We start from the raw sequence: 22385 nt of genomic DNA, 5'->3' as shown, positions 1-22385 counted from the left end.
AAGGGACTATTGCTTGTGGCTTTGGAGACTATTGCTAACACTTTTATTAGGCCCCTCAACATGTTCTGCTTTCCCAGAGGCAATGTCATGTTTTGACCTAGCCGTCTGTTCTTTCTTGATGAAAATTTATACATATATATAATTGATTTTGTTATAGATATTGGTACCCAAATATGTATATTCTGTGTTTCTTTGCCTTGGATCTTCAATTTTAAATTCATAGTGACTTCTAAGGAAGTTTGTAATTCTTTAAACAGGACTCCTCATTCAAATGTAAGATGACCATATTAGATTTATTTCCCTGAAATTAAAATAAAAATAAAAGTGGTGTTTCCCTCAAAATCAGCAAAACTTACTGGCTTCAGAATCATTCAGGTTCCTGTATATATTGGGCAGATGATTTTCTTTTGTCTTAAGTGCTTTTCTTTGCACATCACTGACATCTTCCTCTTTAACGATATCTTGTGTATGTGCTTTTTCTTTCCAAATATCCCTCTCTCTTCTGGAAGGACAAACTCACTATTTCCTTCTAATTCTGGCAGTCTTGTAATGGCTTTAGAAGAACAACAGCAATGAAATTTTTGGTGATTAGAATGTTTGTGGTGTGGGTGCAGAAAAATAGGATGGATCCCCCACAACACAGACTGGCTGTGATGTAACATTATCTACCTTTCATCCAGACCAGGATTAAATGCTTTCAGGTATTTGGGAATCAGTTAGGTCACAAGTACTTGGACAAATCTAATGTTGTGTATTTTCTGTTAGCCTCTGCCATTCTGAACAAGGATGCACAGACCATTGCTTTTTGTTTGTTGCTGTGTATTTGATATCAGGGTGACTAAATTTAATGGATTAAGGACAGCTTTGATTTTCTTAACTGCTTCTCACAGTACCAGCCACAATTCATAATTATTTCAGCTTTTACTATTTCATAATCTGCTAGAGTTTACTAATGCCTTGGTTCTGGTTTTGTCTATCCAACAGCTTTCCCTGCATGATGAGTCAAATTCCACCCTTTCATGTCACTCCAGGAGTGAAAGCAGGAGTACAGAAGGCCACATAAGCATTAGAGTCTCCCATGATGCTGAAGCTTGAGATGTGCAACAGAGGAGCCACACAGGCACCTAATGCCCAATGTCATGTGCCACTTCTCACTCAGCTTGGGTGGGTGTGTGTGAGGTGGCACAGCATGGGCAACTTGAGAAGAGTTCTTATGGAATCAGCACTCCTACATTTCCAACACCTGTAAAAACAACACAGGAATCCTATTTACCATAGCAGGTGTAGAAGTGAAATAAAGTTTGTTCTCAAAAAATATAATGTTTTTCATGTTATTAAAGCAGTGTAGCATTCATGGTAGCTTTCTTAGCTTTATTGTTTACATTCTGATACCCTATTTAAGTAAAACTGATTTGCATTGCTCCTTTGACAAGTTCCACATTTCAGAGATGACACTTCAGTATTTTGCCCAAAATCAACATAATTATTTTTATGTGCATTCTTTTTATTACTTACTACTGAGTCTGAGAAGAAGTCTGAGTCCCACAGCAACTTGAAAAGTCATTAACTTTTCTTATTATACTGAAGTGTTGCAGTGTGTTTTGATTGATGTGAGTCAATGCTAAGTGTGTACAGTTTAACTTAAATCTTCTGGGGAATAAAGTTAAATCACTGGCCAAACATAGGCTTCACTCTCAGATAAGACAAACTATGATCCAATTTGATACTAGAGTTTATATAAATGAATTTATCTAAGTAATATCCAGTAAACTTATCCAGAAACTTGAATGATGTCTTTGACGGTGACAAACTGGCTTTTATCACATACTTAAATTTCAGTTTCTGCCATTTCAGAAACCACTGACAGTGTGCTTATGCTTGTACATTTGCTCTACTAGAGTAGAGATTTTTAGGCTATATTCTGTTAAATTTGCTTTCATTACACTTACAAATTTGTGTTAGTGCTTCAGAATCATATATGCACTGCTGACATGGCAGTCAAGGAGAAGGACATTTAGACTCCAGGCAATTTCTTAAAATAAGATAGTAGGCCAAGAAATTTGCTATTCTCTATTCATATAAGAACTGACACATTAATCTAAAAATCCATCTTTTCAAAAATTTTTCATTAAATTAATGAAAAGTTGTTTGATACTGAATTTGTGAAGCTATAGTTATTAAAAATAAAAGGATGGATAAGTGATGATTAGTCATACATTAAGCAATGTGAATTGTTACCACTTCCTTTTTGTTCACATTCTTCGATGTGTCAAACATATTCTGCTACTTCTCAACAGAACATAATTTTGTTATACATTAATATTTATGACTTTTTGTCATGTAGAAACACAAGAAAACTAACAGCATGACTGTATCTCTTTCAATGCCCTATTAATTTTTTTTCAGGTACAGTATTCACTTGGAGCATAGTTTCATAGCTTAAAATACATTTTAATGTGTAAAAATTTATTATATTTTGTATATATTCATTTGGCACTTTCAAAGCATCTCATGTATGCATATAGCAAAACTGTTGCTCTTCTGCTTATGCATCTCATCTCTTGACTTTTTTCACATGCATAGATCATCTCCTGAGATTGCAGGCACAGAGCCTGTATGGATGGTTTGATTTAAATTTTATGTCATTTGAGGAGAGAAGACACTAAGGTAAAAAGTTTGACCACGGAGAAAGCAGGTTTTTAGTGACTGATGTTGATAACATTTACAATAATGAATAATGAATTTTACATCCTCACACAGAATAAGATCACTGCTGTATCCAGAGAATTGCTTTTCATGGCATAGATTTGCTTCCATTTTTTGCCTGATGCAATGGTGTCAGGCAAAAAAATTGCTGATAGATTGTTTATAGCATTATAGTGATACAAAAGACAAGGTTGTCTGGGAGATAAGAATCTTTTACATAGACACACTGATATAGTTGGGGGGAAAAAAGCATAAGATTTCAAGCACAAAAGCCTTTCCACAGTCCATCATCAGAGAAACAACAAATAAGAAACAAGACTGTGGGGACAGTAGCATTTTAAAGAACTTCATCAACTAAGGAAATTAACTGCACAGACTTATTTCATTGCCTGGTATCATCTGATCTTTCATTCAAAGTGGACAGCCTTAAATCTATGTCATCTCTTCTTTTAGCAGACCTGCAATTCCACACATTATTGCCACAAATAACGCACACATTTCTTTTTTATCATATGTTCCCTCATCTTCAGAAGACAGTTTGATGTAGTTTATGAGCTTGCATAAGTCTATTCTGTATTTTTTTTGACAGACAGTTGATTTTTGGTGTTGTACATAGATTCAGCATTTCTGGGTTTAGAAGCCTAGCCTTACAAGGACCCTCAAGGGAAGCAAGCAGGGTTTTTTTCAAATTTATGGGTAGGAAAGTGTGCCAGAAACATCGCTTTATTGCTTAAAGAACCCCTTACACATTATAACCTTTTTGCTGTTGACAACATTTGGCAGAAGATAGTTTAAAGTAATGCCAAGGCACAGATTTTTGCAAAATTGCTGGCTATACATCCTTAACTTGTGCTGAAATGAAAGCACAGTTCTCTTTGAAGTTACTGGCTCAGAAAGTTGTATCCCTGTTGGCATTCTTGTCAGTGGTCTCAGCAGACAGAAGCACCTTCTCTGTTGAATAGCTCTTGGTTTAAATCCAACAGATAAGTACAACTGTCCCCACAGTTGAACTAATTCAGTGGACAGATAAAGGGATTTAATTCTCCAGCTTTCCCAAAGCTGTTCCTTTTGAAACAGTAAATTCAATGAGCAGAAAACAAAATGTATAAGCCTTCCTAAGATAACCCAGGCAATCATCAAATTAAATCTAAGTATTATGTAAATGCATTCTTGGTATTGAACTTGATGTATTTCAGGATATTGCCTTTAAGCTTTCTAGTTCTCTACATATTATAGTCTTTTGCCTCTGGTATAAAATACTGCAAAGCCATACTTCCTCCTGCATCTCCAAAGCTTGAGGAATCTGACTAGGTTAGGCTTTTAAAACTAACAGGCTTTTTGGCTGAAGGTTAATTAAAGCACTAATGCAGACAGTTAAGAAATTTGCTTACTTTGACTAACAGGCTTAAATAATACTACAGTTTACATATTCCTATGTGATTACAATAAGCATATAACAAACAACTAGCATGGGAAGCTCTCTACAGGTCTGTGGTGCTCCAGCAGGTGTTCAGCACTCCAGGGGTCATGCACAGACCCACGACATGAAGTAACATCAAGGCCACTTTATGTTCAATATCCACCACAGGGGTCATGTCTGCAGTGCTCCTGCATGTTACAGTTTGGGGGGAATTAGGTATTGAGGTGTATTTACAATTCTGTAGGTCTTCTGCAAACAGCTCCTAAATATGTATTACTGTGTACTGTATCTGTTGTATTGCTGGCACTAATCCTGAAGATGTAGTTCTCTCATTACTGATTAACTACTTGTTGCTCATAAATGCTTCAACCCTGATTTAGCTCAAATCAAGTGAACAGAGAAGTTTTTCCCTGTATGAGTGGTAATACTGAGTTTTATGCCATACATCACACAACTTCTTGGAGATCAGCAGAGATCCTGGGTCACCTTTATTTCCAGGGACTGAAAAATATTTAGAAAACCTCTGTAAGTCACTGATGGAATAATGAAGGCACTTAGAATGGAAGAGTATACAGGAGTGACACCTAGGATACCTGGAAGTTCTGGAACAAGAGCAAGGGAGAGAAAATTCCTTGGAAGACAGCAATCAATTTGGACCTAAGGGAGATGCTTATATCTATAGAAAAAGAAGCAAGGATAAATTCTGAACTGGGAATGCAATCAGCAAGCTGTACTTTTCTGTGAGCAGTGCACAGAGGAATAACAAAACCCACAGACAAGAAGACCATTATCACTCTGACAATGAGTTCTCTCTTAGAAGTCCTAATTTTTTTCTTGACTTCAGATTCTGAAAACAGACTATAAGGAAGCTACAAAACACAGACACTGGATAGTGTCCTTTCTGTTAAGTTAATCCTATTTTTTACTGTTTGTGTGTAATATGAATAATAAAGTATAACAGGCTAACCTGTGTTTTTTGCCAAATGAAATATCCATAATGTGCTGATACACACTGGTATTTTTAAGGTTATTCTCCTCCTGCCTGGACAGGATAAACTGCATTTACGTCAGTCTGAGGAACTGATTTATATTGTCACAAGAACAATGTGTTTTATAGTGTTGTCTGACTTTGCCTATTTATTTATAGTTCCTAGTCCAGCTCGCTCCTAGACAAGCAGCCTGTCATGCCTTTTCTTTTCTTAATGTGCTCAAAATGGTGACTTTGAGCTGTCCTTCCTCTTTCTCTTCCAGCTGGGAGATCCGAATTATACTAGTTTCTAAGTAAATATATTTGAGTACTGCAAAACTAGATTCCATCCAAATTAATTTGTTTCACAGTTTGGTCAGTGCCCTAGCTGTCCATTTCCTAGGACTTTATGAGGTAAATTTTGTAGCATTATATAATCACTGTATGAGGTAAATTCCACACCTTTTTATCGAGGCGTTTTATAAGACATACTTGATAGCATTTTATGTAGCCACTTTATCAGATAGCATAAATATCATTTTAACCGCAAACATTTAGGGCATATGTCCTGGCATACAGTTGCCTACAAATATATAAACACAGAAACAGCGATAGAAGACGTGAAGAACAATGTTAACGCTCATTATTCCAAAGAAAATAATTGCAAAACTGAACTTTTGGTACAGTATATCTTTTTCTACATGACAATGTACTGTACAATGATTCAAGCAGAGAGTTTTTTTGTTTTGCTTCTTACATGATAGAGCTGCTCTCTCCTAGGTGTATTACCAGTCCAATAGTACTTGTAACATAATATTTCTGTATATCCTGCTAACATATACTCACTTTTTTTCTGATATATTTTCTGCTTTTTCTCCTCACAAATCAGTTCCATGTCCTCTGACATAAGATGCTCCTGCAGAACTGCAGTCCCTGTCCTTACTCATCCAAGATCCCTGCAGTGAGTGCACTTCTGCATCACTCAAAGATGCTCTGCAGCCAAGCTCCCCAGGCAAGGTCCACAAAATTAGCTCAGGCATTAGACAAAGTAGGGTACCAAAATACAGAAGTAAGAGGGGTAAAATTCATATGGTTTCCCTGGTAGTGGGAAGAAGTCAGAAGAAAGGAAGCACAAAACTGATGATTTATTTCTGTATTTGTTTCCATGGAAACTGAACAAAAAAACCCCAATAACTTCTGGGGTTTTTCTCTGTACTTCTTACAGGCCTGCCATATTTGCCAGGATAACATGAAGTACAGAATCATTAGTAGACTTCCAACACTTGTCAAATATAGAAAGGAAATAAGGAAGGCAAAGAGGTTATATTTGGAGAATTTAAAGTGAGGCTAAGAAGGGTTGGAAGGGGTTTCTTTGGTCTGAAAAAGAGCAGGGCAGAATATCTAAATGATCTGAAGCTTATGACCAAGCAGTCTTGGTGTGACTTGGCAGGAAAAACTCTCAAAAACCCAACTTGGAAAGATTTTAGAGCACAAAAAAAAAAAAAATCCATTGATTGTGCAGCTTGTTTAAATCACCATTACATAAACAAACACTGAAAGTGGCATAAAGTGATAGTGCTAAATGATCACCATTATTGTCCCCCATTTTTCAATACATTGATCTGTAAGAGCAAGGAGTTCTAGAGGTCCATCATCCACCTCCTAGAGTCATTCTAAACCAGCATCTCAATCTACTCATTAGAAGAGTAACCATGCAGAAAGCCACCCTTACATATTTACACAATCAATAAAAAAGACAGAACTTTAGAAGCAAGACAGGTTTCAAAACTTGTTTTCTTTATGCTGTAATCATTTTTTTCAGTTTCTGTTTTAAAAATATACTATCTTAATGATTCACATTTTCCTGCAAGATGCACTTAGTTTTTTATTGAATTTATTAAAACTGAAGAATTGGGATAAGAAGATTTTATTTAAAGGCATAAAAAGTCAAATCCCCTACATGTGAAATACCAGGCCTTGCAAGTTCATTAATATGTAAGAAAAAAATAGGAACAGTGCACCTGGTCTTGAAGGTAAGAATACTGGCACCCATAAATTGAGCATGTAGGATCTTGAGGGTGACATCCAGCTGTCTATCCTGAAGTTCTGTGCATAGAAAAACTTCAGAGAGATTTCAGATTTCTCATCACCTTCCATCTTGAGGGTAAGGAGGAAAATATAATATTCAAATTTCTTTCAGGATACAGACTATGCAGAACAATCTGGTGTGGTTCATGGAAATGCCACCATGTCTTCTTCAAAATACATGCTTTTGACTTCTTTTTTTTTTTTTCAGCCAATTAAGTAATTATTTGGAGCAATGCTTAATGCTCAGGGTAAGATTTCATCAGCCAAAATTGCAGAGTACCAACACCATTAATACTTAAAGGACTAAACAAAAATCAGATATTTGTAAAGACATGAGTTCCACAGTGTATACATGATCAGAGAAAACAGTGCTTATAAACATTGCCAAAGGAGAGGATGAAAAACAGGAACCTGGTTTCCTCCTTTGTGTATAGTTGGGAAACCTATGTGAGTAAAGTACTGCACAACTCAAACATGGCAAATTATGTAATCTGTCCCTCAGCATTTTTTTTAAAGTAATGGTTTTCTCATCATTTCAGGCACATTAATCTGTGTAGTAAGGTCAAAACATGTTTCTGCAGGCTAATAAACAGTGGAATAGAAATTTCAATACTGGTTTGCTGTTGATGCATGAGAAAAAATCTCAGGTAAGCTCTCTGTCATCTTGATTCTCCAGAGCAGTTACTGGACAACCAAAGTCTGCACCAGTAGCCCTTAATCTAAAGAAATTTGACTCATAAAGAGCAAGTCCTTCACATCCTGCTACTATTGATACTGCCAGGTCAGCTAGAACATCCACTGAAGCTGCTGTAAACACCATATGATAGTACAATGGTAATTTCTAGTGTGAAGGCAACCAAAGACATCACAATTGTGTTCTCATGAACTGCTTCATATCATGACAATTTAATGGTACTGAATGTTTTTCCTTTAGGTCTGATAGTCATAATTTGCAAGTAGCACCTTCTGCCTGCTGAGCTGTTGATGAAGTGACTGAAAAGTCACATGTCTGTCTGGCTCACATTATGCTTCCCATGGTGCATCACAAGAAAGAAAATGAAAAAATCTCAAATTTTGTCAGACTGCCAAAATATCTCATATAATTCTGAAATCAAATCAGCTTTGTTGCTTCAGGATCAGCTGAAGGGGCAATGCAGCAGGGCACAATCCACACCTGATGCAAGCACTGGTGACGACATTCTGATATAGATGATTGAAAAGTTGATATTCCACTGACAAACAAGAAAGAGCTGGCTGAGGATGTGAGGGTCAGGGTCAGTTTTAACAGCAGTGAGATGCTGGAGTTTGAGATCCCAAGAGAAGGGAGCAAGACAAAAGCCAGGATCACAATCCTAGATTTCAAGAGAGCAGACTTTGGACTGTCCAGGGACCTACTTGGAGGAACTTCATGGGATATAATTATGAGAGACAAGTGAGAGACAAGACAGCTGGCTGACTTTCAATTTAACATATGAGCACATATAAAAGCTCCTCCTTTATACATACTGGTATTCAATAGTTTTTCACTGGGAAAACATACATAGGATTTCCCTGGGAGAACTTACACTGCTTTATTTTAGTTTTCATTCCTATTCAAACAGACCCTTTAAAGTTACCAACTTTGCAACATTCCAAAACTTAATTATGGTCTCATTCCATCCAAAATTTCTCATTTAGAAATATCAGATTTAAAGCATGAAAAAAATAAAGAACTTGTCATAAGACAGATGATAAATAACACAAACAATAAAAATGGTTATAATAAAATATCTTTCTGACATCCAAATTGAAATTTAATAATAAGTAAAGTAGTAAAAGCCAATTACATTCTGATCCATTTCCTATGAATACATTTTTAAATATTATACAATATCCTATTAGCACCATTTAAAAAAAAAGGTTCTTTCCTATCCTTCTTTTTTATTCATAACCAGAGGAAAACATTAAACTCTCCATTTCCATTTGAAATTGAAGTACTATCTGGCTTATTTGATCTTATTGTGTTGACTGAACATGGAGGAAAAAAATCAACAAATATGGAGAAAAAGCAATTTAAGCTCAAAATGTGAGTAGATGTACGCAGATGCAAGGCCTGATTCTGTAACTTCCCCCTTATAGAACTAATTTTAATAATGTCAGAAAGAATCTATCGGCTCAGGGATAAGAAAAGGGAGAAAACAACTTCGGAAACTGTCTAAAGGGAAGATAAGAGCTGTAATTTTAGTTCTGTAGGGGTCACTGAAAGGGTTACTGTAGAGGTGTCTGTTTATACAGAATCTTAGCTGCAATCACAAACCAACTACAGAGACACAGTAAGACCCCTATTCTCACAGGTTCAAAATGAGGAAATAATGAGTAAGTAAAAGAAAATACACAAACATGAGGGCTGAAAGACAGACAATTCCAGCTATGCTAATTACCATAACTTTTCAGTCATGATATAAAAGTTTCATTAAATACATGAATAAAACAAAACTCCGGCTGATGAACTTGTAAAAGAATTTCCTTACATGATATGGGTAGCAGCAAGCAGAGAGAAAATAATAGCAGCACTCTAAGACCTCCAGAAAGGTCAAAGGCTGTTAAAACTCAACAACATAAGAAGAAAAAATTGTGCAGTTTTCTGTTTTCACTCTTGTATGTTACAGAAGATGGATTGCAGCATTGAAAACTTGTTTTAGTATGTGCTGAATACTTTTTTTCTTGATTTAGCCTGGAAGAGGGAAGAGTAATTTGAATATCATTCTAGTAACTAATTAAAATCCAGGTTATTTTGGCACTTCTGGAAGCTGGAATCACATCTGACTAAACTGCAGTTACAAATAGTCCTTGTATAAAATCAGCTCTTGTCTAGGCAGGACATTACTTAAAGGGGTCCTCATTACATTTGATTATTTAAAAAAAATCTTGCTAAATACAGTGGACCAACAGAGAGAATGTAAAAGAATAAATTCTGCAGTACTTTGCTAGGTTTTGACAATCAGGAAAGAAATTAAGATATGCTGCTTTGCTGCTTTATTGAATCAGGGTGAACTTATTTCAGCAAGTACATATGTAAATGTACACACACACATAACTAATTCTGTTAGCATTTTTAAAAAGTGAATACTGACTTCACTGCTCTCACAACTATGGTATGTGTGCAGGCTTACACTGGTGCTAGGCAAAAACAAGGGCTGGATATCATGGAGAGACAATCCAGACCAAGACATTTATTATTTGCTGCACTGTCTTTCAGTAACAAGAAGAGTTTCATTCCATCTTTCAATAGTGAAAATTCTCTCGATCTCCTCTTCAAGCATGAGTTGAACACCATGGCCTATTTGCAACAGTTCCACATATTTATAGGTTTTTCTCCATGGCCACATTCCATACACATAATCAGGATATTGTATTTTTAGATGGAGAGTAGTACGTCAAAATTATTCTTTTTCTGTTTATGACCTTTACAATTTGTATATACATATGCATGCATGAATGAGACAAGATGTTGCAATCCAAAACTTTAAAAAAATCATAAACTCTAGCTATATGCATATTTTTACAAATAATAAAATACATAGTTACATAAATGTTGTAAATGCTACATTCAGCTACTAATGATCAGCACACAAGACAGCTGGCAGGATTTCACAAGAAATATATCAATATGTCTTTCTTAGTAACCTATTTTTAATCATCCTTATATTTTAAGCAAGAGGCAGTATGGGAAATAATAAAGGAAATTGAGTGAAAACTTGAAGGTAAGTTAGAAACAAGCTAGGGCTATTCTGTTTTGTGCTTTTATGTATTTTTACAATCTTTTCGATTTCTTTTTACTGCTTTTATGTGAAACTTTTTCTTTTACATTTTCCTTTCTCCACTTCATGGCATGATAAAGTTAATGAATACTGATACTTTTTATTTGCAAAAAAGGAATCTTTCTGATTGAAATAGAAATATCCCCCTTCCTTCTGACACAAATTTACAGTAATAGAGTAAAAAATTATAATGATTCCTCAATGTTGTAAAGAAACAATAGCTTTGACAGTTAAAGATGACGTGTCATGTGGCATCTATAATGACATCTTCTGACATTGCCCTAATTATTTCAGTCATCACTATATATTATCAGCAGCCACATTTACTATCTTTTTACTTCTCATTTATTTCTCATATGTATTTTCTTACATAGCAAGTGGCAAATACATACTGGCGCACAAAATTTTGAAAAAAAAATTGTATTCTTCTACAAAGCAATTAATTCCTACACATTTTTATCTCATATTGCTATATGTCAGAGTTCTTTCAGACTATACTTAAAATTTAAAATACAGACTTGAGTCTCCTTTGTAATAAAATATTGCACATTTGGCTAGGACATGACTGTGCTACAACAGGAAATTTGTTACTAATCTAGTAGCAGTTATTAGGCTGATATTCTACTGCAGAGGGAAATCATATAGACAGTAAAAAAGTAGTATTAGGACCCGTAATTCAAGCCTAATGAAGCAACATTAGCACTTTTACGTTGTACTTTCTAATTAGAAAGTCTGTTAATGAAATTGGGGCATTTACTTAATTGCTGTGAACAATTATTTTCAAATTAAGCCTAGCAATTAAATAGCATGATTAAACTCATGCTACAGGCTTTTTAGTAGAGATATGGTAAGTATCTTGCCTGTTGTATTATGCACGGTAGTCAAAACTGTGGAATAGAAATATTCCTCTGATTAGCCAATGTAAATTAAGTGCAATGCCATTTCACCAAGAACATGAATGAATATGCAAAAAGGGGGAAAAAACTACCTCTGTTATGGACTCCAAATAACAGCCAGAAAAACTCTTGTAAAAACTAGTTTTATTGGTGATATTTTCTCATGATTTCTTATGTACAAGGGAAGGTCAAGAAGATGAATGCAAATTTATCACATTAGCTTGCATTCCATGTAGCAAGGATGAAATAAAATGCATTTTCCTGTTGAGGCCACAGTTAATGCTGACAACCCTTCAAACCATTCGATCTCTCCTAGCACCTCACATAGGAATTTTTCTAGTGAACAAACTGAGATAACTGAGTAACCTGAATTAGTTATACCAGAAATAGTAAGATTGAAGGTGATATGTATGACTTCATAGAACATACATGTTTCTTTTTATAAAACACAGGACTCCATTCATCAATGCAGGACACTAGATGTAGAGCTGTGTCTCACACAAATCCTGTTGCATGCTACTGCTTTGATTCTAATGATAAAAATGCATTGAAACTAGGAAATGGGTATTTTCAATGTTCAGCAAACTAGCTAAGAACCTATTAAGAATATATAATATTTGCAGTATTAGAATGCCCGGGAGAAAGAAATATTAACAGCAAGACAAAAACTGAGATAGTGTTCCCTTTCATCAAGTAATATTTAGGTGCAATTAATTTTTTACTAATAGCACACTAAATTAAAAACCAAAAATTATATTAATTAAATAACAAATGTTCTATCCTTTTCATGAAAACTTTGGAAAGTGATTAAAAATAACTGACCTCACACATTAGTTTTCAAGCATAAATAGATCCTAAACGAATCTTAAATTTCACTATATTGCAATAATTCAGCATGTGTTAGGTACTATTTTAAAGTACTTAAGAAAAAATATAAGAAAATGAACATGATTTAAATGTCAAGCATATTCTGAAATAGTTTGATCAAGGACATAAAAAGTGAAGACTGCAAGTTACCTAATGTAGTGGGATGGTTATAAAACATTTCAAAAGATTAAATGGAAAAGTTTGAATAAATTTGGCCTATGACTTGAGTTAATTTTCCCGAATCACAATCTCTTTTAACATGGCATGTTGTCTTGGATTCAAATGTCACTCAATATGAAATAAAATTTGAAAAGCCAGAAATAAAAACAAGATAAAGAAAATAAAAGAGAGAAAAAGAGAAGAATTAGCACACAATCACTTTCATATTGAAAAGAAAGCTAAATAGTGGTTATATTTTGCTTATGATTTGAAAGTGTTCAATTGAAGACATAAGATGTTCTTTTTTTGCACTCCTTTATCCAATTACAGCAATCACCTTAACCACCTATCAATCAAAAATTCCAGTTATTGAAAAAAGTTGCTTCTATTTTTTTTAGAAAAAATACGACTAATCCTGGGATGTGGAGTACTATACTGCTGTATCATTCATATATTATAAGCATTCATGCAACTTACTCGTTACAAAAGTAAACAAAGTAAACACATTTTTCAAGTTTGAAATAAACATGGGAAAGGAGGAACCTATGATTAAGTGCTATGAAAAAGCTGAAGAAGTTAATTATTGTTGGAAGATAAAAGTTTACACAGCTTAATGCTCCAAATTGCTTGCCACGAAGGTAAACATCTTACATCAAAATCAGGATCTCTACAAACACTTTTGTCTTGTGAATTTATTTTATACATTTCTGTCCCTTTAGACGGATCATTGCTTTTCCTCTCTCAGCTCACAGCCAGAGCCCCAGGGCTACCACAGGACTCTCCAAGCTCAGCCTGGGCTGGGGATTGACTTGCTGCAGGAAGGCATGCTCAGACTTTGAAGACAAAGGCCAGGATCTTTCAGGGGATGCTTTTCCCTACCACAGCACCCTGCATCTGCTGAGCAGTGTTTTGGTCACACAACCACTGTGGTTACTGTCACTACACATGTAGTAATACCCCAGACACATAAATGCACAGGATAAACTGAGGTTCCTCTGCTCTGGATAGGCATAAGGGAGAAATTCCAAGCAGATATTCTCAAGAGATGCAAACTAAACAAAAGTTTTTTTCTGGGAAAATAAAAAAAATCAAGGGACTTTGGCAAAAGACTTAGTACAACATAAAATATTTATCACTGCATGGACTTAGCCCATTCAACTTAGCAAACTAACTTTTGTTGGCACCCATTTGATGTTACATTCCATGAAGAGAGTGTTAGAGGAAGAAGAAGAGAGAAAGTCAAAAAGACAAGAAAGATATAGAAAGACAAACATATAGCTACCAGCTTCTGGGTTCCAGCAATGTAACAGATAGAAAACTCCAAGATTAAGGAAATGTTAAAGAACAACATGCTTATCTCCTGGTGACCCCTCTTAAACCCTTGGCCTCTTATGAGCCTTTCCCCCAGATGGAACTTCCAGTCTCTCAGACACTCAGGGCTTGGTTAGAAACACTGAGGGTGATGCTGAATTGATTTTTGCCTTTTTGCTTTTATGCATTCTCTATATTCCTTACACATATATTTGTAGCTCTGTACCCTATTATTGTAGTAATAGCTATCATCTTACTTATTCTATTAATAGACAGAAAGACAAAAGCAGGTCCAAGCCCTGGGGGTCCAAGGTAAGGCTCTCTGGGAGCCAAGGTTGAATATGTCTCTGAGACATATTTTCATAAAAAAAGTTTAGTTCCTATCTAAGGAGGAAGTGCAGGGGGAATTCAGAAGAGGGACAATTTACCTCATCACTGATGTCTCTAAATGGGTATTCTTGTCAGTTATGTTAATTTTCTAAACATACAGAAGTTGTCTCCATTTTATGTTACATATACATCTTCAGTGCTTTCCATCCAGCAAGCTGTGCACCATATGGATCCTTATAAAGGTAACCACTTTTTATCACCTAAGTGTGTCTGGCTCATGATTTTAGGACCAGTAGAAAGGCATCAAGGGACTGCCTCCAGTGTGCCATGGCTGACAGACACTGTGGGGCTGGGGGGCGTGGGGGGCAGGGCACTGTCTCACCACCCCCTACCACACTCACAGGCATTCCAAAGTGTCTCGAAACATCTACCTTTCCATTCTCTGACACCTGTTATGTGGGACTGTAATATCTCACCAAGGCCACTGCCCCATGCTCTCTTGTCAGCCTTAACCCATTGCATGCCTCCTCTTGCACAGCAAAACCATCTTTCTCCTCTGAGACTCCATTACACCAGTATTCACTTATAGAAACAGTCATTCTTGTCAGAAGACAGTCAAAGAAGAAGAAATATTCCAAATGGGTATGGTTGGAATGTGGTAAAGCATTAGATAAATGTAGCATAAATTTCCTACTTTAATATATTTCCATAGAACATACTACAATAACATACTATGAAAACACACTAGCACAAATACTGATGTCACAAATAAAAGCAAGCAACGAAACAAAAGAGATATTACTATCTCTTCAGTATGGAATTTATAAGACTGCAGATTCAAAATAAAAGCAAGTCATGAATATTTTCAAAGAGAAATAAGACATATATATATATAATATATATATATATAAAAGCCTAATTATAGAACCATTGCATCAATACATAAAAGGAATGAAAATATACTTTATATTGTGCTCTACTACATGATAATACACTACAGTATTTCCAATTACCTACCAAAACAGACTTTTTACATTATCTTCCGCCTGAGTTTTGTTACCCTGTAGCCCTGTAATATAGAGTATTGTCATTGATATTAACAGGCCACAAGATTTTTACTGACTTTGGAAGTCTCAGGACTTGTCAGGCTATCTCTGTCTGAAATCTTCATCTCCCTGAAGCTTTGTTTTGCTTGGTTTAGCTGCAATAATCCTCTTTCTAATTGACATGAGGTAGCTATGGATAATTTGTTTTGTTGATGTTTTCATGGTGTGATCATAGTTCTAGAGATGACAGTAGCAGGCAACTATGCTTCAATAAGATATTTATGACTCAAATATAATGTTGCAGTATAGAGAAAAATAAGCCTGGTGTGAGAGCAGAAAGCTCATACCAGGAGGTGTGCTCATATCAGGAGATCCAGGATGCAGCACTGAGGAATTCAGGCATGCAATGAGAAAAGCTGGGACACAGGCTAGGGGGGAGATTTCTTCACCACAAGCAACCTTCCACATGCCAGTTAAAGACATGTAGACTGGAGCTAGACAAAATTGGCTTGGTTTTAGAGAGAACAAAGGGAATTCATACCTAACAGCATCTAACATCCAGAAAGGGATCTATTGAGATGTAGCATGGAGCTGCAGACTAACAAAAGGAAAGTTTAAAATGTATGTTAGAAAACAAATAGGAGCAGACCCAGATGAATCTAAGGCATGTAAGAAAGAAGGAGTAAAGAAGAGGTAGAAAAAAAGTATCAGCATTTTATTGTAGGAGAAGTACTCTTCCCTCTCATTCTCTTCTTTGCCCTCCTCTGGACTCACTCTGAAAGGTCCATGTTTTTCTTGTGCTAAGGACCCTAAAGCTGGATGCAGTACTCCATGTGGGGTCTCATATGAGCTGAGAGGCAGAATCACCTCCTTTGACCTCTTGACATATCAGCCTCCTGACATAAATATGATCTCAGACTTCCACTAACACCACCACAATCTTTCTGCATCTTCCAGAGACTGGTAACCTGTTCTTAAGCAAAGTCAGTTTAGCTTTTGGTTTGTTTGAGGGTTTGAGGTTTGCGGTTTTTCTTGGTTTTTTTGTTTTGGTTTTGTTTGTGTTCCTTTTTTTTTTAACTAGATTATTTCAAATTGTTTATAATTCTGAAGAAACCTGGTGGAGAAATGCCTCTGCAAATGGGAAGTAAGATGTGAATAAAGCTGGTAGAACCTGCCCTATTTATTTCACTGGTTCATATACTCTGAACTCATATACTCTCATATACACATATTTCTGTATTTCCCTAAGAAATACAGAAATATGTATTAACTAAGGGAGAGAGAAAGAGGAATTTATTCACATTAATACTTTTCCTATTGAAGTCAGAAGTATGTATCTACCACAAAGACATTCCCAGTGCAGGCAGAACTACATCTGAGGACCTGCAAGCACACTCTGTTGTTGCAATAAGGAATTATTCTAAAGAAAATAAAGGCATTTCAGGGAATGTTGCAAATATTGTATTTTGAACATTAAAAGAACTTAGCATGGCAGACACTTTTTTGAGGTACTTATACTGTGACCTAGGTCTGAATCTAATCTGAAATTATATTTACTGCATTTGCCGCTACTTTTCTTTTCCTATTGCTTGAAATGAAGAGCTAAGCTGAGGAGAAAACGAGTCATTTTTAATAGTGAATTGTCCCTACACAAAGCCCAGGAGTTTCTAGATTTGGCAGGTATGTTTTTATCATAGCACTCCACCTACTATGAAGAAGTCCTTGTAAGCCCTTTTTTATAGATATCTGTGCTAAATAAAACTTCCCTACATTTATGTATGTGGGGGAAAAAAAAGAGTTTGAAATGATAAAAATATTCAAAGGTTTGTCACACATCAAACACAGTGAGAAGAGGGACCTGAGAATTAGAAAAAAATCATGCTAATTACACTCAGGGGCAAAAGACTTTGAAAGCATGACATCCAAGAGAAATAAATGAAACAAAAACTGAATTATGCTTTCCAAAAGTCTTTTATGCATATGCCAGCCAAGTAAGGTATCATGACCTTATTACAAGAAAAATATGAAATTAATAGAAACTGTTCTGACAAAAGAAGAACAATTTTACTGACAAGTACTAAATCAACCGCCTTAGCTGACTTCTCACTTCTTCAAATTAGCACAGCCTTTTAGTTCTTCAATGAGCTAATAATTTCAATTTAACAACGTAAAAATCAATTTACCCCTGTCTGGTATTTCAGCTTTCCTTTTGTGTGTGTGTGCATATATGTGAGTTAGAGATTTTTAATTCTTCATATAATGATCTCCTTATGTTCTGGAATTAAAAAGTACACAAAATAAATGACTGAATTTCTACTAGAATATTTTTTTCTTCAATATATAATCCATAACATAGTTCTTCCAAACTTGGTATTATGATTTTTTAAAATATAATAATGTTGGCTTTGGAGTTAAATTCAACTCAGGTTATTTTTTTGCTGCAATGATTTCAGTAAGAGTAAAAGAAGAAATTCCAAGAGAAAAAGAATGTTTGACAACATGTTTTATCCCGGTTAAAAATATTTGACCAGAGCAGCACACACCACACTTCAGGAACCTTCCTTTCCTTAACATGATCAGAATTTTTAGTGTTTTAAAAGTTGCATATAGAAGCCAAACAGTTCAGAAGAATCCTTACACTGAAGCTGTTACAATTAAAGCTTAATTTAAAACACTGTATCTTTGGAGATAGGGACACTACTTGGAAATCCTTTACTGGAAAATTTGGACATAATTAATAGATGCATCATTTCTGACCTCTGATACAGCTGATGACACAATCTTTCAAGTATTTTTGATGGCATGCTAAGCTTTTTAATATGAAAAAGAGTGGTGGACTAAATAAAATTAATACTGGATTATATATATTTGCACACATTAAAAAGAGTATTTTTTAATAATGCACATTTTAATGCTATACTAATACATTCTTTCCTCAATTCTGTTTGCATGATTAGTGAAAAAAAAATTAGACAAATTTATTTTTTGTATTATTGGGGTTATCAATTTTTTGTCTAAATCATTGCCTTGCAGATTTTGTAGCATTTTATGTTTATGTAAAGCACCAGGTACCTTGACAAATCAGAACATTGTTCTCACTGGTGTCATTATTTATGTCAAGAGCTACATGACATAGTAGATATGACTATGCTTATATTTACACCAGTGTCAATAAAATAGATATTAAAATCTGTGATGTCATCACAGATGAGAAGAAGTTACATTACAGACAACAGACAGCAATGAAAAATTTGAAGCAATGAATACCTCTGAAAAAAAATCTCATTAGGTGTTAATTTTAACAGATTAATTATGAAAGAGTTATGATTTACAATAATTAATATTTTCATTAGACAGAGATGTTTTGTAGACACTGACAATATAACAAGGAAATCTTTAATTGTCCTCTTTGAGGAGTCCCTAGGGACAGTTACTAATTCAACAGAAATGTTGCTTATGTTTCTACAGCATCTAGAGCCCCTCAGAACCATTTATCAAGCTAGAAGAATTAACAAAAATTCAATTTAAGAAACCTTTCACAAAGGAAAATAATAAGAATGAAAAATGTATGAATATGTGAAACAAATTCCAAATTGTGACAATTATGGAATAATCTAGAATTAAATGATTCAAAATATGCAGTGAGCAAGCAAAAGTTAGAGTAATGAAAGAAGGGAATTTAACTCTTCCTGTATGCACACTTACAATATACTTGATAGAAACAACACATTAGGTACATCTGGTAAAGTACTGGCCATTGCTTAACCCTTATAATAAAATGAATGGCTCTAGAAAAGCTGAGGTAAATGAGCTTTCTTGAAAAGCTTCTTATTAAGGGAATGAGGGGTAATGCTCTATAAGCAATGATTAGGAGGTTTATTCCAAACAGAAGAAATTTAAGTGCTTTTTAAGTGCATCTACAGTGGCCTTAGATTATTTTGCAAGACCCTTAACTCTTATTTTTCTTTATTGGACTTGTTTTTAAAAAAAAATGGGAGAAAAGCTCACATGAAAATGTTTGAATTAAAATACAAGAAAAGTTGTTAAATGGTGAAGTATTTGGTTTTTTCTTTCCATAGACACCAATGTATTCTATATGGCGAATTTTGCTGTAAGGTTTAGAGATCTATCAGTCACTGGTACGTATGGCATTTTACAAACTGGAAGTGTTTTCCTGTGGTGTAACTAAGAGTCCTTCTGGGCTAAGAAGTAATCTGTCTCACAAAAGCTGTAGGCAAAAACAGCAATTCTAAAAAGGAGAAGTTAGAGCGTGAGAGTTCAAACTCTGGGAGAGATGTGTATTTTGAAGGAGAGAGAAATTACTTCAATTGAAATACATGATGCTAAGCTCTTTAACATACAAAGGAAACAGTGGAGTAAAATAAAACTAAGAAATAATTACTTCAGTAGAAATACCTTAAACCAAGCTAAAGAAGTAAAATAGGCACATAGAAAATGTAATATGGAGTGAATTCCAGCAAGATAAAAGTTGTATGGTTTAAGGTTACAGTGTTAGAATATGGAGTTGAAGTACACAACCCTTCCTGCTCTGGATCATTATTTGGGTAAGAAAAGCTATCTCATCAACATGAGATCCCTTGTTATTCTTTTAACAATTATTCTGCAAAATTTTAGTCAGTACCTACCTGAGACTACTACTTTAGCCACAACTTCTGCTTGGCTTCTAGAAAATCATTAAATCAGGCATTGACACAATTTCATGTATCGTTATCCCAATTCATCCCAGAGGATTATCTATGACTATCATTCTGTTGAGCACCATCAAGCAAGCCTATGGAAAGACGGAAAGGAAGTTCACTGTGGAGCTTGGCGCATATCGTATGCAGCCATTTGTTTCTGTACTCAGACGCTGTATCACAAAGGATTGCTGCTGCTAAATGAGGTCCCTGAAGGCAGAGCACCTCACCAGCACCTCAGACTCTGTCAAGAGCTGGTACTGCCTGCTCAATTTTTCTGTGCCATTTAAGGACTTATGCATTCTGAAGACCACTGTTATTTCTTCCACTTATTCAGCTCCCCTCTCTCTTTTTTCCCAAACATATATAAATGTACTCTGAAATGCATTCTTCCTTACTTTATATTATCAATGAATATATTTTAAATCCTAAATCAAAAAAAAAAATAAAATTGCCAAGATAAGAGGACACAGGAATTTTCATCATACCAGGCATTCTTTATTGCAGTCTTTCTGACTGCTGGCCACTCTATTTTTCACTGCTGATTGGTATTTACCAGAAATTTTGCACAAACTGTAGATCTTATCATAGGTCTGTAAATAATCCCTGTTTAAATTCATGGTCAATAGTTTGGATTTTCATCCCTCCCTTAGACACCAACCTACTCTGCTCCCTAGATATTCTTTAGAGCAAAACATTCTTGGATCCCTTCCCAACTCTGAGTATTTACCTTGAGTATCCTTGACATTGTCCCTATCATATAAGTTATTTCTCTTCTAAGATGTTCCCTCCCAATTCTCAGACCTAATTATGCAATCAGTAAAATGAACTGCTTGGTCCCACAAAACTCTCAGTCCATAGCTATTTCTGTCCCATCTTTTTTTCCAATTTATCCACAGTCCTTAGCTGTACAAGACCTCATTTAGGGAAGGAAGGCTTCCTAGACTTCAAACAGGATTCAGGATAAGGGGGGGAGAGAGAGGTAAGACCATCTAGAGCATTCCACTTGAATTGGTCAGCAAGAGGGAGGAGAGAGCTGCTAAAAACAGAGCATGAGTAACTAATAGAAAGGTAATAAGGTGGTGGCTGCCCAAGTCTCCACTAGTGTGACTGAAGGTCACTGTACATAACAAGATGCCTCTTAGACTGTTTCAGGCAGTAGATTTTGACCTCTGTCATGTCCTCATATGCATGTACCACAGTTTAGATGGTCATTCACAGGAAGGCTGTCAAAAACTCAGTTCAACAAAAGAATATAGCAGTAGCCAAAAAGATTATGTTCAAAATGCTTCACAGAAACTTCACAGAACTTCACAGAAAAATAAATATTTTCAGATGCAATTCACAGTTTATACTGTGGTGCAAGGTGCATTGCATCTTACAGGTTTTTGGAATGCTGTGCTAATCAAAAATAGTACAGCTTCGCTGTGAGAGGGTTTGTACAGTTCCCTTGGATTCACAGTGGGGCAGAGCACTTGTTTAATGCCACTGTGAAATCTCTGCAGTTCCCAGAGTTCCTAACAGCAGCTGCTCCTAGGCTGAATCACAGAAATAGTACTAAACATGGAAAAAAAACACCCATCAGAGTCTGTGCTGAGATGTTTAATGGAAAAATTTACATCTTGCCATTGTGCTTCCTTGTCTCACACAGTCTCATGCTGATGGATAGTCTATACTTGCTCATTTTACATGTAAGGAACTGATGGGTGGCAATGACAGTTAACCTTGAAATCATGTCACACTTTGGAAATGCCTATGAGCCTTGAGGCAGGGGAAAAAAAAAGGAAAACATTTCAGTTTTTTTTTGTTTACCTGATGAAACACTCTGGTAAAATTTGAACTTATTCATACTGTTCTTGACACCCAAAATCATATGAAGAAAATGTCCCTCTGACCAGCAGGTATGCATAATACATATCGTGCTGCACTAAGGCACAAAAGTAATGGATAATTATAACTGATGGGGTTTTCAAGTACTTACTGCTTGTGATTTTCAACATTAACTTCAATACAAATGTTTCATCCTCCTTTTATAACTCACATTTTTACCATTTGCTTAAAAGAAATCACAATAAAAGAACTAAGATATATTTTACCA

At 35.4% G+C, this 22385-nt stretch overlaps 1 protein-coding gene across 1 annotated transcript in view; it reads right to left on the bottom strand.

Annotated features, from left to right (window-relative positions):
• The window catches only part of CDH12 (cadherin 12), a 636634-nt gene extending 630434 nt beyond the window's left edge, over positions 1–6200 (bottom strand). The window contains exon 1 of the mRNA XM_077181927.1: positions 5940–6200. The gene's annotated coding sequence lies outside the window, so the exon portion shown is untranslated. The remainder of the gene's footprint in view (positions 1–5939) is intronic.
• Positions 6201–22385: the final 16185 nt, after the last annotated feature.

Source organism: Agelaius phoeniceus, chromosome 1 (genome assembly GCF_051311805.1).
Source record: "Agelaius phoeniceus isolate bAgePho1 chromosome 1, bAgePho1.hap1, whole genome shotgun sequence".
Taxonomy (NCBI): Eukaryota; Metazoa; Chordata; class Aves; order Passeriformes; family Icteridae; genus Agelaius; species Agelaius phoeniceus.
This window is presented reverse-complemented; position numbering and strand designations above follow the sequence as displayed.